Source organism: Tiliqua scincoides, chromosome 1, assembly GCF_035046505.1.
Source record: "Tiliqua scincoides isolate rTilSci1 chromosome 1, rTilSci1.hap2, whole genome shotgun sequence".
NCBI lineage: Eukaryota > Metazoa > Chordata > Lepidosauria > Squamata > Scincidae > Tiliqua > Tiliqua scincoides.
Genome location: NC_089821.1, coordinates 41,631,478 through 41,642,049, shown reverse-complemented (window position 1 = coordinate 41,642,049; position 10,572 = coordinate 41,631,478).

Below are 10,572 nucleotides of genomic sequence, written 5' to 3'. Positions count from 1 at the left end.
ACTCTTCCTCTTACCTGCAGGTAAGCCACTGCAGCCCCAATGGGTCTCCTTGGACTTGCAGCACCTCCAGAGGTGGCCTAAGTCTGAGGAGAGTGGAGCAGCTTGCAGCTGCTTCATGCTACTTGGGAATGGGGGTTGGGATCTGGCATAACTGCCAGGTCCCAGCCCTGCCTCCTGTTCCCCACCTGTCCGCCCCAGGAGCGCCCTCCGCCTGCCCTCCCTCCATCCGAGAATGCCTCCCTTCCGCCTCCTCCCCACCCATCCCAGAACCTTGCATCAGCCAACGCATGGCTCCCTCCCCAAGTTGGCGCGGAGGCTGGCCCAGAGGCTCCAGAGGCTGGCGGTCCAGCCTCCATCCTCAGCCTCCAGAGGCTGGCGGTCATCTGTGCGCTGGCCCAGCCAACTCATGAGGAGGCACAAACATGTTTTTCAGCACATTTGTGAACCTCCTGCACTGGCGTAAGGGACTTGCGCAGGCCCAACCCCAGGTGCACCAAATTGTAACCTTGGACTTTGTTTCAGATAGAAATGAGGATTACATTGTGATGTTTAAAAGACCAGACTTTTGGCAAATATTTGCAAAATGAAATGAGGATGCAGAAGGATCTGATAAAGACAATGAAGCTTGCTTGATTTAAATGGAAGCCTTGAGCCCTGGCTTTCTTTCTCAGGAAGAGAATAAAATGTTAATTTTGGCTGCAGCTTTGCCTTGGAAGGGTTGCTGTGGAGTCTAACAGCCCTCTAATTATCTCTGCATTGTCCTCTTGCTTCTCCTGGTGCCAGGACTTGCTTTAACAGCCCTGATCCCTGAGTGATCTCGAAGATAAGGCAAGGAGATGATTTAAGCTTGATTTATTGGCAGAAATTTCTTGCCTTATAGGAGAGTATCTACTGTAGATTTTTGACTTTTGATATTTAGAATTGCAGTTTAGAATTTATTATATCCAAGGCCAGCTCATCCACGACATTGGTTGCCTCCGGTAGTAGATTTTGAGGACGGGGTGGCCCCTCTGTTCGCTTGCTTCCATTTCTCCTCCTCCAACTCACTGAGGTTGGAGAAGGAAGAGAAAATCAGTGTGGAAGAGGAAGTGTTGAAAAGAGTAGAGTGATGGGTTAGAGCAGTGTCAGCCCAATCCTATCTACTCTTACCTGGAAGTAAGATCCATTGACTATAATGGGACTTACTTCTGAGTAGACATGCATAGGATTGAGCTCTGTCTCTCCACCAGTGGTACTTGAGGTGGTGTCTGGTGGTAGTAATAGGACCCATGTTGTCCAGCAGTGAAACCAGAAGTGTGACACAATAAATAGCAGTAGGAGGCTCAACCCGGCAGACAGAGCTCCAAAGGGACCAGGGGAAACTATAGGCCGGTCAGCCTAACATCTATACCGGGTAAGATGGTGGAGTACTTCATCACAGATGAAGTACTCAAAACACATAGACCAGGGGTGTCCAAAGTTTTTGGCAGGAGGGCCACATCGTCTCTCTGACACTGTGTCCGGGGCCAGGCAAAAGAAAAAAATTAATTTACATTTAAAATTTGAATAAATTTACATAAGTTTACATAAATGAATATATTAAAGATGAACTTATATGAATGAATGAAGGTTTTGCAATAACTCAAGGCCTATAAAAGGCCTTGCACAAAGCAAGGCTGGCCTTTCCTTTGCTGCCGCTACTGCATCACAGATGTGAAACAGCAAGCAGTGGAAGGAGCCCTCATCCCATAGCTCATGCGAGAGGTCAAACAGTCACCCTCATGCTGAGACCAGTTGCATCGGGCCAGTGTGGACTCCAACAAATCTCCAGAGAGCCAGAGGCTCATTGGAGACTGGGGACTCCCTGAGGGCCGCATTGAGAGGCCTTGAGGGCTGCAAGTGGCCCCAGGGCTGGGGTTTGGGCACCCCTGACATAGATGAACAGGCCTTGCTGAGGGAGAATCAGCATGGCTTCTGTAAAGGTAAGTCTTGCCTCACAAACCTATTAGAATTCTTTGAAAAGGTCAAAAGGCATATGGATGCAGGAGAACCTGTGGACATTATATATCTGGACTTTCAGAAGGTGTTTGACACAGTCCCTTACCAAAGGCTACTGAAAAAACTCCACAATCAGGGAATTAGAGGACAGGTCCTCTCATGGATTGAGACCTGGTTGAAGACCAGGAAACAGAGAGTGGGTGTCAATGGGCAATTTTCACAATGGAGAGAAGTGAAAAGCGGTGTGCCCCAAGGATCTGTCCTGGGACCGGTGCTTTTCAACCTCTTCATAAATGACCTGGAGACAGGGTTGAGCAGTGAAGTGGCTAAGTTTGCAGACGACACCAAACTTTTCCGAGTGGTGATGACCAGTTGTGATTGTGAGGAGCTCCAGAAGGATCTCTCCAAACTGGCAGAATGGGCAGCAAAATGGCAGATGCGTTTCAATGTAAGTAAGTGTAAGGTCATGCACATTGGGGCAAAAAATCAAAGCTTCACATATAGGCTGATGGGTTCTGAGCTGTCTGTGACAGATCAGGAGAGAGATCTTGGGGTGGTGGTGGTGAACAGGTCAAGGAAAGCGTCAACCCAATGTGCGGCAACAGTAAAGAAGGCCAATTCTATGCTTGGGATCATAAGAAAAGGTATTGAGAACAAAACAGCTAATATTATAATGCTGTTTTACAAATCGATTGTAGGGCTACACCTAGAGTATTGTGTCCAGTTCAGGTCGCCACATCTCAAAAAGGACATAGTGGAAATGGAAAAGGTGCAAAAGAGAGCGACTAAGATGATTACTGGGCTGGGGCACCTTCCTTATGAGGAAAGACTACAGCGTTTGGGCCTCTTCAGCCTAGAAAAGAGGCCCCTGAGGGGGGACATGATTGAGCCATACAAAATTATGCATGGGAAGGATAAAGTGGATAGAGAGATGCTCTTTACACTCTCACGTAACACCAGAACCAGGGGACAGCCACTAAAATTGAGTGTTGGGAGGGTTAGGACAGACAAAAGAAAATATTTCTTTACTCAGCGTGTGGTTGGTCTGTGGAACTCCTTGCTGCAGGATGCGGTGACGGCATCTGGCCTAGATGCCTTTAAAAGGAGATTAGACAAGTTTCTGGAGGAAAAATCCATTATGGGTTACAAGCCATGATGTGTATGTTCAACCTCCTAATTTTAGAAATGGGCTATGTCAGAATGCCAATGCAAGGGAGGGCACCAGGATGCAGGTCTCTTGTTATCTGGTGTGCTCCCTGGGGCATTTGGTGGGCCGCTGTGAGATACAGGAAGCTGGACTAGATGGGCCTATGGCCTGATCCAGTGGGGCTGTTCTTATGTTTGCTTTTCCACACTCAGAAAAGCCCTCTCACTCACCCTTAGCCTCTTATTGATGTTTGTTGCATCACATCTGGCCTCCCAACCCAGAAATATCTGGCAATGATGTCATTGCCAGTTACTTCTGGTGGTACTTTGAATAGGTGGAACATGTGAAGTAGTAACCTCGAGAAACACTGGGTTAGAGGCATTTCCAACCCACCACTCTGCTTTCTTCCAGACTTCCTTTTCCATTTTGGCCCCCTCTTCCTTTTCCAACCCAGGGAATGGGAGAAGCAGTGACTGGCACATTGCCAGGTAACAGGGGCAGCATTCTGCCTGCTGCCTCAGGTGCCAGGAAGTCTTTGGCTGCTTCTGCTTATACCCTAAAATTTGCTTCCTCCAGAAGATAAAACCCATAATATTATTTTGTTATAGAATTGCGTAGATTTTCAATGGAATTTGTGATGGAAATTGGATGGACATTTGTGATCGAATGTTGATACGATATATTTATTTAATTGTGATTGAGTGTTTCATCTTTTCATTGTGCGTTGTTCTGAGTGCAATTCTTTGTAGACAAGCAGCATATAAATTAATGTACAATACTGGTGCTCGCATAATATTCCGATCTGGTGCAAACAGAAAACTCACTTGTTGGAGGCCTGCAACAAATATCCTATATTTGGGCTATAAAAATCCATTGCAGCATGTTTAGGAATAACTCCAGATAATGCAAACAAAACAGTTCCAAAGATCAAGAAGAAATGAGAAGAAAGTAGTGGAGAGAAGGGAAACAGAACATGATCATGCATTCATACCATGAAAGAGTTGCAAGATAGACTGAAATTGCTAGAAGGGGCTAGACAGAACATTGAAGTGGGTAACTGCTACAATTAAAGCTAACCCTTCACTCCATTTCAGAGGATAAATGCAACTGTTACCCTGCACATGCCTGATCTTGTCTGATCTTGGAAGCTATTCAACTTCCTCATACACACAAACCCCTCTCGTGCCCCTCCCCCCTGCATCCCGTTTGTCTCACCTCTGCTCCCTATTCAACTTCCTGATACACACAAACCCCTCTCGTGCCCCTCCCCCCTGCATCCCGTCTGCCTCACAACTGCTCCCTGTTCAACTTCCTGATACACACAAACCCCTCTCGTGCCCCTCCCCCCTGCATCCCGTTTGTCTCACCAATGCTCCCTGTTCAACTTCCTGATACACACAAACCCCTCTCGTGCCCCTCCCCCCTGCATCCCGTTTGTCTCACCAATGCTCCCTATTCAACTTCCTGATACACACAAACCCCTCTCGTGCCCCTCCCCCCTGCATCCCGTCTGCCTCACAACTGCTCCCTGTTCAACTTCCTGATACACACAAACCCCTCTCGTGCCCCTCCCCCCTGCATCCCGTTTGTCTCACCAATGCTCCCTGTTCAACTTCCTGATACACACAAACCCCTCTCGTGCCCCTCCCCCCTGCATCCCGTTTGTCTCACCAATGCTCCCTATTCAACTTCCTGATACACACAAACCCCTCTCGTGCCCTTCCCCCCTGCATCCCGTCTGCCTCACAACTGCTCCCTGTTCAACTTCCTGATACACACAAACCCCTCTCGTGCCCCTCCCCCCGCATCCCGTTTGTCTCACCACTGCTCCCTATACAACTTCCTGATACACACAAACCCCTCTCCTGCCCCTCCCCCCTGCATCCTGTTTGTCTCACCACTGCTCCCTATTCAACTTCCTGATACACACAAACCCCTCTCGTGCCCCTCCCCCCGCATCCCGTTTGTTTCACCTCTGCTCCCTATTCAACTTCCTGATACACACAAACCCCTCTCGTGCTCCTCCCCCCTGCATCCCATTTGTCTCTCCACTGCTCCCTCTTCAATTCTGTCTCTGCTGGAGAGAAGGTGGAGTACCTCAAGACATGAGGGATGCAAACATCATCACGCTGTACAAGAACAAAGGCGACAGGGGTGACTGCAACAACTACCGTGGCATCTCTCTCCTTAGCGTTGTAGGAAAGTTGTTTGCCCGAGTTGCACTAAAGAGGCTCCAGGTACTTGCAGAGAGCATTTATCCAGAATCACAGTGCGGATTCCGAGCCAACAGGTCCACCACTGATATGGTATTCTTCCTTAGACAACTGCAGGAGAAATGCAGGGAACAACAACAGCCACTCTTTATAGCCTTCATAGATCTCACGAAGGCTTTCGACCTGGTCAGCAGGGATGGCCTCTTCAAGATTCTCCCCAAGATTGGATGTCCACCCAGGCTCCTCAGCATCATCAGATCCTTCCACAAGGACATGAAGGGCACTGTTGTCTTTGATGGCTCCACATCAGACCCCTTTGACATCCGAAGCGGTGTGAAGCAGGGCTGTGTTCTTGCCCCAACCTTGTTTGGGATCTTCTTCGCTGTCCTGCTGAAGCAGGCCTTTGGAACTACAACAGAAGGCATCTATCTCCGGACCAGATCAGATGGAAAGCTCTTCACCCTCTCCAGACTGAGAGCAAAGTCCAAAGTCCAGCTGAAATGTCTGCGTGACTTCCTCTTTGCCGACGATGCAACTATCACTACCCACTCTGCCAAAGATCTCCAGCAGCTCATGGATCGTTTTAGCAAGGCCTGCCAAGATTTTGGACTGACAATCAGCCTGAACATAAGAACATAAGAACATAAGAACAGCCCCACTGGATCAGGCCATAGGCCCATCTAGTCCAGCTTCCTGTATCTCACAGCGGCCCACCAAATGCCCCAGGGAGCACACCAGATAACAAGAGACCTCATCCTGGTGCCCTCCCCTACATCTGGCATTCTGACTTAACCATTCCTAAAATCAGGAGGTTGCGCATACACATCATGGCTTGTACCCCATAATGGATTTTTCCTCCAGAAACTCGTCCAATCCCCTTTTAAAGGCGTCTAGGCTAGACGCCAGCACCACATCCTGTGGCAAGGAGTTCCACAGACCGACCACGCGCTGAGTAAAGAAATATTTTCTTTTCTCTGTCCTAACCCGCCCAACACTCAATTTGAGTGGATGTCCCCTGGTTCTGGTATTATGTGAGAGTGTAAAGAGCATCTCCCTATCCACTCTGTCCATCCCCTGCATAATTTTGTATGTCTCAATCATGTCCCCCCTCAAGCGTCTCTTTTCTAGGCTGAAGAGGCCCAAACGCCGTAGCCTTTCCTCATAAGGAAGGTGCCCCAGCCCCGTAATCATCTTAGTTGCTCTCTTTTGCACCTTTTCCATTTCCACTATGTCTTTTTTGAGATGCGGCGACCAGAACTGGACACAATACTCCAGGTGTGGCCTTACCATAGATTTGTACAACGGCATAATAATATTAGCTGTTTTGTTCTCAATACCCTTCCTAATGATCCCAAGCATAGAATTGGCCTTCTTCACTGCCGCCGCACATTGGGTCGACACTTTCATCGACCTGTCCACCAACACCCCAAGATCTCTCTCCTGATCTGTCACAGACAGCTCAGAACCCATCAGCCTATATCTAAAGTTTTGATTTTTTGCCCCAATGTGCATGACTTTACACTTACTGACATGGAAGCGCATCTGCCATTTTGCTGCCCATTCTGCCAGTCTGGAGAGATCCTTCTGGAGCTCCTCACAATCACTTCTGGTCTTTACCACTCGGAAAAGTTTGGTGTCGTCTGAAAACTTAGCCACTTCACTGCTCAACCCTGTCTCCAGGTCATTTATGAAAAGGTTGAAAAGCACCGGTCCCAGGACAGATCCTTGGGGCACACTGCTTTTCACCTCTCTCCATTGTGAAAATTGCCCATTGACACCCACTCTCTGCTTCCTGGCCTCCAACCAGTTCTCAATCCACGAGAGGACCTGTCCTCTAATTCCCTGACTGTGGAGTTTTTTCAGTAGCCTTTGGTGAGGGACCGTGTCAAACGCCTTCTGAAATTCCAGATATATAATGTCCACGGGTTCTCCCGCATCCACATGCCTGTTGACCTTTTCAAATAATTCTATAAGGTTCGTGAGGCAAGACTTACCCTTACAGAAGCCATGCTGACTCTCCCTCAGCAAGGCCTGTTCGTCTATGTGTTTTGAGATCCTATCTTTGATGAGGCATTCCACCATCTTACCCGGTATGGATGTTAGGCTGACCGGCCTATAGTTTCCCGGGTCCCCCCTCTTTCCATTTTTAAAAATAGGCATGACATTTGCTATCCTCCAATCTTCTGGCACCGTGGCCGTTTTGAGAGACAAGTTGCATACCTTAGTCAAGAGATCTGCAACTTCATTCTTCAATTCCTTAATAACCCTTGGGTGTATGCCATCAGGGCCCGGTGACTTATTGATCTTTAATTTATCAATGAGGTCTGAAACATCTTCTCTTTTAACCTCTATCTGACTTAACTCCTTGGTTAGGAGGGGCCGTTCGGGCAGCGGTATCTGCCCGAGGTCTTCTGCCGTGAAGACAGATGCAAAGAACTCATTTAATTTCTCTGCCATCTCTAAGTCTCCTTTTATCTCCCCTTTCCCTCCCTCACCATCCAGAGGGCCAACCGCTTCTCTGGCGGGTTTCCTGCTTCTAACATATTTGAAGAAGCTTTTATTATCCCCTTAATGTTGCTGGCCATGCGTTCCTCATAGTCTCGCTTGGCCTCCCATATCACCTTCTTACATTTCTTTTGCCACAGTTTATGTTCCTTTTTATTCTCCTCATTAGGGCAAGACTTCCATTTACGGAAGGAAGCTTCCTTGCCCTTCATAGCCTCTCTAACTTGGCTGGTTAGCCATGCGGGCACCCTCCTGGATTTAGTGGAACCCTTCTTTCTTTGCGGTATACACCTCTGCTGGGCCTCTATTACTGTTGTTTTAAGCAGCCTCCATGCACTCTGGAGAGATTGGACTCTTTTTACCCTCCCTTTCAACCTCCTTCTAACCAGCCTCCTCATTTGAGGGAAGTCCGCCCGTCGGAAGTCAAGGGTTTTTGTTAGAGATTTGCCTGGTATTCTTCCCCCAACGTGCACGTCAAAACGGATCGCAGCATGATCACTGTTCCCCAATGGCTCAGTAACGTTTACATCTCTAACCAGGTCCTGCGTCCCGCACAAAATTAAATCCAGAGTCACCTGTCCTCTGGTGGGCTCCGTGACTAGCTGATCTAAGCCACAGTCATTTAGCACGTCAAGAAATCCGGTTTCCTTATCGTGACCAGAACACAAATTGACCCAGTCAATATGAGGATAATTGAAGTCCCCCATGATTACAACCCTGTCCCTCCTTGTCACCTCCCTGATCTGTTTCCTCATTTCAAGGTCCCCATCAGATTTCTGGTCTGGAGGACGATAGCACGCCCCCAGTATTACATCGCTGCACAAGCCTGGTAATTTAACCCACAGAGATTCTACGGTGGAGACGGACCCACCTTCAATCTCTACTTTGCTGGATTCTATCCCTTCCTTAACATAAAGGGCCACCCCACCTCCAACACGTCCCTGCCTGTCCCTCCTGTAGAGTTTATAGCCCGGGATTGCGTTATCCCACTGAAGAAAACACAGGTCATGGTTCAGGATGTGGACTCACCTCCCTGCATTACAATCTCTGCACATGAACTGGAGGTTGTCCATGACTTTGTATACCTTGGCTCAATGATCTCCAACACTCTTTCTCTCGATACCGAGCTAAACAAACGCATCGGCAAAGCAGCTACCACGTTTTCCAGACTCACAAAGAGAGTCTGGTCCAACAAGAAGCTGACGGAACATACCAAGATCCAGGTCTACAGAGCTTGCGTCCTGAGTACACTTCTGTACTGCAGCGAGTCATGGACTCTTCGCTCACAACAGGAGAGGAAACTGAACGCTTTCCACATGCGCTGCCTCCGACGCATTCTCGGCATCACCTGGCAGGACAAAGTTCCAAACAACACAGTCCTGGAACGTGCTGGAATCCCTAGCATGTATGCACTACTGAAACAGAGACGCCTGCGTTGGCTCGGTCATGTCGTGAGAATGGATGATGGCCAGATCCCAAAGGATCTCCTCTATGGAGAACTCGTGCAAGGAAAGCGCCCTACAGGTAGACCACAGCTGCGATACAAGGACATCTGCAAGAGGGATCTGAAGGCCTTAGGAGTAGACCTCAACAAGTGGGAAACCCTGGCCTCTGAGCGGCCCGCTTGGAGGCAGGCTGTGCAACATGGCCTTTCCCAGTTTGAAGAGACACTTGGCCAACAGTCTGAGGCTAAGAGGCAAAGAAGGAAGGCCCATAGCCAGGGAGACAGACCAGGGACAGACTGCACTTGCTCCCAGTGTGGAAGGGATTGTCACTCCCGAATCGGCCTTTTCAGCCACACTAGACGCTGTTCCAGAACCACCTTTCAGAGCGCGATACCATAGTCTTTCGAGACTGAAGGTTGCCAACTAACTTGGAAGCTAAGCAGGGTCAAGCCTGGTTAGTACTTGGATGTGAGACTGCCTGGGAATACCATGTGCTGTAGGCTTGTACCATAGTCTTTCAAGACTGAAGGTTGCCAACCAGAGGATAAATGCGTACTATTTATTTATCCTCTTGGAACTGATCTTTGCATTCCTTTGCTTTACTGTTGAAGCCCCATAATTACACCTGAAAAGGGAAACAGGTAGAGCTGAAAGGAGTGGGACAATAATATGAACAAAAGTCATTCTGTAATAAGGTGCTGCAGAAAAAGTGAAGCAGAGATATGACCCACTTTGAGGCATGGTTTATTTAGCACCAAGGGCCACCATTCAAATATGTCACGAACTATTATGGATGATGAACTACCATGGAAATCATGGTGCCTGAGGCATGATTTGAAACTCTTCATCTCCCTCCTCTCTATTATAACTCATGAAGTATAAAGAAGAAGAAGAAGGCAAAAAGGTAAAATAAAAGAGGGGTAGGAAAGACAAACAAAAAGTGTGCAGAGAACAAGATGGTAGGAGAAAGTCTGATAGTGTCATGCTCTGCCATAGGCCACAGGGGAATACTTACCCCAATCTGGCCTCAGTCAAGGGCGGCATGCATCAGAGGGCTTTACTCAGCTTGTGGTTGATCTGTGGAACTCCTTGCCACAGGATGTGGTGATGGTATCTGGCCTAGATGCCTTTAAAAGGCGATGGGACAAATTTCTGGAGGAAAAATCCATTACAGGCTACAAGACATGATGTGCAACCTCCTGATTTTAGAAATGGGCTATGTGAGATGCAAGGGAGGGCACCAGGATGCATTTGATGGGCCACTGTGAGATACAGGAAGTTGGAC